This window comes from Epinephelus lanceolatus, chromosome 18, assembly GCF_041903045.1.
Source record: "Epinephelus lanceolatus isolate andai-2023 chromosome 18, ASM4190304v1, whole genome shotgun sequence".
Classification (NCBI taxonomy): domain Eukaryota; kingdom Metazoa; phylum Chordata; class Actinopteri; order Perciformes; family Serranidae; genus Epinephelus; species Epinephelus lanceolatus.
Window position 1 is genome coordinate 655,947 of NC_135751.1, and position 7,925 is coordinate 663,871.

The 7,925-nt window shown below is 40.5% G+C and overlaps 1 protein-coding gene across 2 annotated transcripts in view; it reads right to left on the minus strand.

Annotated features, from left to right (window-relative positions):
• scaf1 (SR-related CTD-associated factor 1) overlaps nucleotides 1-7,301 on the minus strand; it is a 44,574-nt gene extending 37,273 nt beyond the window's left edge. For both annotated transcript variants that reach the window (XM_033644451.2, XM_033644450.2), the window contains exon 1: nucleotides 7,131-7,301. The gene's annotated coding sequence lies outside the window, so the exon portion shown is untranslated. The remainder of the gene's footprint in view (nucleotides 1-7,130) is intronic.
• Between the last annotated feature and the right edge of the window lie 624 nt (nucleotides 7,302-7,925).

Consider the following 7,925-nt stretch of genomic DNA (forward strand, 5'->3'; position numbering starts at 1 on the left):
ACGATGTGCTACCAACCCCCCAGAATCTAAAACTGTGGGTAAATGAGGACCCATCATGCCCATTGTGTTCAGGTACCGCAACCTTAAAGCATATTTTGTCAGGCTGTAAAGTTAGCTTGTCACAAGGCCAATATACATGGTGACATAACCAGGTGTTGAAATGTTTAGCTGCAGGCATCGAAGGGAAACGAAGACAGGTGAATTCAGAAGGATAGGAGTTTAGGAATTCAGTTTGTCTGTGAGGGAGAGAAATACAGAAGGGATAAGTTAGTAAGGAGGCAAGGGTGTGGCCGCCTAGAAGGTGCTTGTGATTGGGAAATGCAAGTAGATTTAGGGGGAAAGCTTGTTGTTCCCCAGGAAATAGTTTGTACCAAGCAGAGGCCTGACATAGTGTTGCGGTCAGTGAGTCAACGGATAGTCTATTTCATTGAGCTGACAGTTCCTTGGGAAGACTCAGTGGAAGACGCCTATGAAAGAAAAAAGCTTAGATATGCAGACTTAGGAGCAGAAGCTGAGCAGCGAGGATGGAAGACTAGGATTTGTCCAGTGGAAGTGGGGTGTAGGGGATTCATAGCAAGATCAGCTGTCTCGCTCCTGGGGGAACTCGGAGTGCGGGGACAGAGTTTGAGGAAGACAGTGAAGGAAATGTCAGATGAATCAATTAGGTGTAGCCAATGGATCTGGAAGCGTAGAAATAATGTCAGTTGGGGACCAGCAGGGGGAACTACTAAGCAGAGTACATCACTCCTTGAGATCAGGTGGAGAGATCCACTTCCTCTCAGGAGGAAATCCAGGAAGAGGAAGGTTATTTATGTGTGGGAGTGGCCTATTTGAATCCCTTTTGTTTGAGACCATGCTGCAAGGTGAGTGTGTTTGCTGATCCTGTGAGTTTATCTATCTCCTTTAACTTTAGCTTATATTGTAGTTATGCTATGTAGCGTGTGAAATAGAGTATGGTGAATGTGCTAGGAAAGGTAGTATCAGCACTACTTCTACCTGGAGCTCGCATGTACGGAGCCTGGGTTTGGTTGAAGGTGGCAGTGCTGTTTGGGCTGAGAAAGCCATGTGTAAGTAAGGAGGAAATTCAGGAAGAGGAAGGTTATTTAATGTGGGAGTGGCCTATTTGAATCCCTTTTGTTTGAGACCATGCTGCAAGGTGAGTGTGTTTGCTGATCCTGTAAGTTTATTTATCTCCTTTAACTTTAGCTTATATTGTAGTTATGCTATGTAGCGTGTGAAATAGAGTATGGTGAATGTGCTAGGAAAGGTAGTATCAGCATTGCTTCTACCTGGAGCTCGCATGTACAGAGCCTGGGTTTGGTTGAAGGTGGCAGTGCTGTTTGGGCTGAGAAAGCCATGTGTAAGTAAGGTAAAGGAGGTTATTGGGTTGGTGTGGGGAGCAGTGAGACCTGGCATTAGGGGAGTGTCTCTGGGGCACCAGAGATCACTTTCTAGCCTCCTGGAGGTGTCGTGGGACCAACTAGACGAAACACTGGTGAAAGGAGGTTCCCACCCGATGACCCCAAAGACATGTTAGTTATCACTGCTCACTGGTCTGTATAGTTAAGCCTTGCCATAATAGCTTATCATAGGGCTTAGGAGGTTATTGACTGAGTGCTGATCCTTTTCTAGAGCACAAACTTCTTGTGTTTATTCGAATTAGATCCGTCAATAATTAAGTTAAAATAAATAAATAAGTGACAGAATAGAAGAATATGCCAGCTAAGAAGACAGATTAATAAAAATAAATGAATAAATACACAGTAATCATACATACAAAATAAAAAATAAAATAAATAGGGCTGTAGTCTCCTGGTCGACTAGTCGATTATTTGGTCGCTATGCTGTCATCCGACCAAATTCTCATTAGTCAAATAATCGCTGTGTTACTTTCATAAGGAGAAAAGTGCTACATCAACAGCATTCCAGGATTAATCCATTATTTCCTGCGGCGGGGGGACAGGCTAAGTTACCTGTGAAAATGGGAGTGTTTTCAAAACACCCCTGTTGTTTACAGAAAGTTGGACTCGCCCACCCTCACGCTCAGCGCCGCCAGAGATATTGCATAAAGCGAGATACCCCACTCAGCTCACTTCCTGATTCAGTGACGTCAGCGCCACGCCCCCGTAGGAGACTTGGGGCAGCTCTGAATGTATTATCGTCAATGAGGAAAATGAACGTGATCACAATTTATGGTCAATTCTTTCGCCCTATAGTCACTAAAGTAAATATTGGGTTCGTTTTCCACAAGCCACACATCTTAGCAACATTCTGACACTAAAGCTGCATTTTTCATCCGCACAGATCAAGAGAAAATTAACTTTGTTTGAGACTTGTCCGTCTCAGAAAACAAGTTCTTGTGAGATGTTGTGATCTTGATAAACAGGCGGTAAAATCACAGTTAGCTTACAAACAGTTATTTACCGCTAGTAATAAATAAAAAATGTCCAAGCTTTGTGTCGCAATAGGCTGCAATAATAGGAAGAATGTATTTTCATTCCACCTGCTTCTCGATCCGCATACACAGACATCCACAGAGCCTCTGTTCAACACAGTGGTGGGGAGGGGGGGGGTTGAGGGAGAACAGGCTCTGATTGGAGGGAGAGCTAACCACGCCCACTTAGGAGACAGGAAGAGTAACCATTTTCTTAACATTGGATAAGCCTACGGTGGGGTATCTCGCTTTATCCAATATCTCTGGCGCCGCGATGACACAGACCTCCTGTCTGTATACTGACACCATTTCCCTCAGTGGAAACGGAGCTTGTATTTACTTGTATTTCACTGATAAGAAACAATAAATTGTGAAGACAATAAAGCCTCCACTAAAATAGCATTTTAAGTCGTGTGTGTGATTTATCCTTCAGGGATTTATACTTCGGGATTTATCCTGGCTTCATATGAGCAGAGGAAATCTCCGCTCGTCGCTAGGCTAATGTATACAATGTAAAATGCCATAGGCTGGCGCTAATAATGTTAGCATGTTGTATTTGCTTGGAAAACGTGTTAAGTATAAGACAGTTGTTTTTTCGGTGAATGTTGTGAGTTGTAATGGAGCCAAATTATGTACCGTTACCTTTGTTAGATGCTGCTGTTGTCCCTGGTTTTATATGAGAAGAGGAAAAGATCGCTAGCTGCTAGGCTAATTTATACAATGTAAACACCATAGACTTGTGCTAATAACGTTAGCATGTTGTATTGGTGGGGGAAATGTGTCCAGATAAAGACAAGTGTTTGTCTGTCAGTTCTGTGGTTTATAGTGAAGCCAGTTTGCATACTTGTGTTTGAAATTGTCTCTATTAAGCCACATTTAATGTGTAACTGCAGAGTGACACAGACACACCACCGCAGAAGTAAAAATAACGTGCAGATTTTTTTCCCCCACAACTAATTGATTACTTGAAGATTATGTGCGACTTTAGTCGACCAAGATTTTCTTTAGTTGACTACAGCCCTAAAAATAAAAGTAATAAATTAATTAAAACAATAATAATAATAATAATAATAATAATAATCATAATCATAAAATTAAATAAAAGACAGAGGTTTTCGTAAGAACAGAGATCTTCCCTGTGCCACTTTCAGGACAAAAGGACTCAGTAAACTCATTATCCTCATGTCAGAGGACGCACTCCATTGTTTCCTTGATGTGTTGAAATTGGCAGGTGGAGAACTAATTAACATTAGGTGTTAGCACTTAGCAGTTAGTGGCCACAATTAACAGCTAACAGAGGTTACACTGAGTTACATAGACTTGTCCTTTTAAGAAGGACCTTTTCAATGATTGCAGAATTGTAATTCTCACCAGTATCTTTTTTTTTTTTTCACGCAATTATATTTGGATGCCAACTGTGGACACCTCGGTGAAATTAATCAATCATCCTCATGTTCTGTGATAGTTAATCAGCTATTGAGCCTTTCTGCAGGTGCAGACCTGATTTTATTGTTTAGGTGTTGTAACCCACTGATACAACGCCGTGATTTCTACTCTTTCTACCCTTCTTCCCGGAATTGTTGCATGAGTTATGTTAAGGGTTATGGTGGACGTAAATTATTACGATCTCATGATTTGTTCAATGTGATATTGTAAAATGTACTTTTGGTGAGAAACTTGAATAAATACAGCTGTTTGAAAAAGAAATGTGTTGGTTTTCACAGCAATATAAGATAAAAACTAGAGTGGAAATTATGATATATCTTATATGGTACAAAGGCTTTTGACGCAGTTATTTAAAAAAAAAATAATAAAGTGAAGAAAGGTTATTTTAACGGTTGTTTCATAAATGTATATGATAAAACTTAGGCTCATTCAAAGTAGTGTAATGAAGGTAGTGCTGCACGATTTGGGAAAAATGTCGATTGCAATTATGGTGGACAATATCGCGATTTGTGATTGCAGCCTGTTCCTTGATGTGTTGAAATTGGATTTGCAATTGCGATTACAATATAATTACAATAAAATGTAATAAATAAATGGTATCATGAGTCTTTTTGCTTGATTCAGTGTTTCCCCTACATTATATTAGGGGGGCACTGACCTGACAGTTATTGTTATGGACAGACAGTGAGTCAATGACCATCAACAGACTGAGCACAGTCAAACATGCTGCTCACACAGCAGCGCAGCACAGAACTGTAAACACAGCGGAGCGAGTATATGTTGCGTTCAGGCGTTGTCACGTAAATGACAAATTCCAGCGTCATAGCACAACACAGCAGCATGTCGAGTGGGCCGAACCCCAGCAAAATTGCTCAATTTTTCATTTGTTATGGAGTCCATGATTTCCCTGTGACACTTACAAATGTTTGCTTAACTGTGCTTGAATGTTGTTTTGTTGTTGGATGAGGCTCTGGCGGCTTTCAGTTGTCTCATTGTCTTAATGTTACATGGCTCGGCTTTCTCTCGCATGCACTCTTTCTACTTTTCCCTGTGCTGTGCTGTCTCAAGTGTTGATATAGATTGGTCGTGTTGCCGCGGGACGTGGCGACTTTAACTTTTAAACTTTTACACAGCACGTCTTTCAGGTACAGTGACGTTGGACAGAAAGACGTGCTGTGTAAAAGTTTAAAAGTTGAAGTCGCCACGTCCCATCTCAAGTGCTGATATAGATTGGTCGTGTTGCCACGGGACGTGGCGACTTTAACTTTTACATTTACACAGCACGTCTTTCTGTTCAACGTCGCTGTACCTGAATCCAAAGTACCACCATGTAACAGACGTTTTTTTCGCCGCCAACTCAGCCTGTTCGGGGTCGAGCTCATGCTCTTCTTCAGCGTCTGTGTTGGTCACTGCTGCATGCCGCCTGCACGCACCAGGATAGCTTGTGGGCGTGATGTCAACAAACTCCACACACTACAGGAGAGGCAGTCACGTTCACAGGCACACACATTAACATTTATTTAGCCTACATTAAATCGCAAATCGCAGCCTTTTATGCAGTTACGTAATCACACAGCCTGACATCGCGATTGCGATTAGACTAATCGTGCAGCACTAAATGAAGGGCTTAATGACTTCAGACATTATTATCAAAAAATACAATAATCATATCATTATTTATCCACCACCGGACCTCCGCCACCAGATAGGCAGGAGCTCTGGGCAAAGCCAAACCAGTTCATCTGACACACAAGTTTCCCTGCTTCCCTTCACTGGTCCCCGTAGAGCAGAGTAGGTCTTTATTCACTATTATAATGACACAACGTTTAACTTGAAATCCACAAAAAACTAGTGTGAAAATGAAGAAAATCTTGAACAACTGCATAAGAGTCTATGGAGCACAGTCTTGATGTTGTTGGACCATTGTTGGAGCTGGCTGATGCTACACAATGATTGGCCTGTCCGCATTCAGGGTCAATTCCCCGTCTGAAAAGGCTGTCTGATGGCAAGGTAAAGCTTTGAATATTTATTCTAAATATAGCGTATACTTCAAACTGACATTGATTGTTTTTGATAGGCCTTTTTAGATGGCTAAATGCTAACTAACTGAGTCAGGTTTGCTCAGCGCTGTTTAATACAATGTATGTGACACAAGGATTTTCTACCCAGAAATAGTGATGATAATGAATAAACATTGTGATTAAGTCTATTCATTGTCTATTTGGGAATCTCCCAACTTTATATCCAATGACATCACAATAGTTTTTGGATCTGGGAGAGAGATGTTCATGTTTACTGATATATTTGAACTGTCTTAGTCAGATCATAGAAATAACATGTATGAATTTTGGGCATAGTTTGCCTTTAATAGGTTATTTGCATCTAAGGAACAGGGTCTCTACAGATATAGCAACTTCAATATGAGTGTCCCTTAGACACACCAAAAATCAAACAGGTTAAGTCTGAAGATCTCCATTTACTCAAAGACAGAAGTTCCAGTTGCACTCTGTTTATAACTAAGATTTCAATGCAAGTTAAACTCTAATAAAGCTTGCAAAATGTGCGAGGTAAGGAACAGATCGAAGCAGCACGCCAGCATTGAATTAGTAATTAATATCAAATAATATGAGCAATCCATGCTTTATCTTTGCTATTCAAGACGGCTTGCAGAGAGTAAATCCAATGTTGGACAGTGCATCATGGCAAAAACTGCTCTTGAGTGTATTAACAAATGTATGTAACGTTAATTCTCTATAACCCATTATGCGATGTTGTGTAGCCATTGACTTTTAACTGACACTCTTATTAAGCTTTAGCAATTTTTCTTTTTTCTGTGTGACGTTACCGTACACTGTCAGTGTATGTGTAATTTCTGGCTCTCGTTGACGGGAAATAAATAAGTAAACATTGTGTTTTCGTGTTCAATACTTTTCTGTACAATTATCGTTTCTGTGCTGAGTCTTAGCCAGTGTTAAGATGAGCCTTGATGCTAAGGCTTTAGGGTTAACGGAGGCTGTCAAAATGAACATCTTTGCAGCTAACGCCACATGCATTGTATTATCTGTAATCCAACTGGATCGCTTCTCGCTAATACATCTGATTTGTGAAATGGTTGTAAAGACGTGTCGGCAGCAGATATTAAGCTAGCTAGCTAGCTTACATTAGCTTCACTGTTCATTTCGCTTAAAGTAGCTAACGTTGTTAGCCAAAGGCAGCAACAGTGGGCTGTGTGCTAATGAATTAGCCTTACCTTTAGTCCGGTAATGTGCAATCTCAGATCAATGCCACCGTCTTGCATTACATTTAATCAACCGCTAAAATTCAGCATTAACTGCTTCTGTTTTTGTCGTTTTAAAAGCGCAACAGCAGCAGTCCCACTCCATCAATCGCCGCCATCTTCCTTCCCCTCACACTGGACAGCAAAGGGCGATGGGAAATAGAGTTTTGTGCCAAGTCACAGTCATCAGCGCTATCTGCAAAATCACATTTTAGTTTAATTCAATTTAGAGATGTCCACACTAAGAAAATTGCGATGGATTTTTTTCTTTGCATTTTTTTTATTTACCTGAGGCAATAAAAACAACAACATTTAAAATTCAGGGGCTTGAGTTGAGCTATATGACATGCCATATTATGATAGATCCCTAATGGATAGGCCTACCTATCCTTACCCCGAAGTAGATGGAGAGATAGGTATCGACAAACATCTATCCATCAATCTATCATGGATGAAAAGAGAGAATAGAAAACGATATCATATCCACACATACTACTTATTCATTCATGTGTTGACCTTTCCATTCATGAAGCATTAGTGGTTAGATGAGGGATGGAAAATGTTTGGACAGCCTTTCTATCATAGACAGATCTATAAAGAGACTAGAACTATAGTATGTAGATAGAATGGTTTTTAATTAATCATGATCAACAGACTTTTTCAGCAAGTGTTACAACTAACCCTCTGCCTGTTACAGGAACATTTCACTTCTGCCACTTCTTGGGGCAAGTGTAAAAGAAAGGTAAGTTCTAGAAATAAAACAACAAC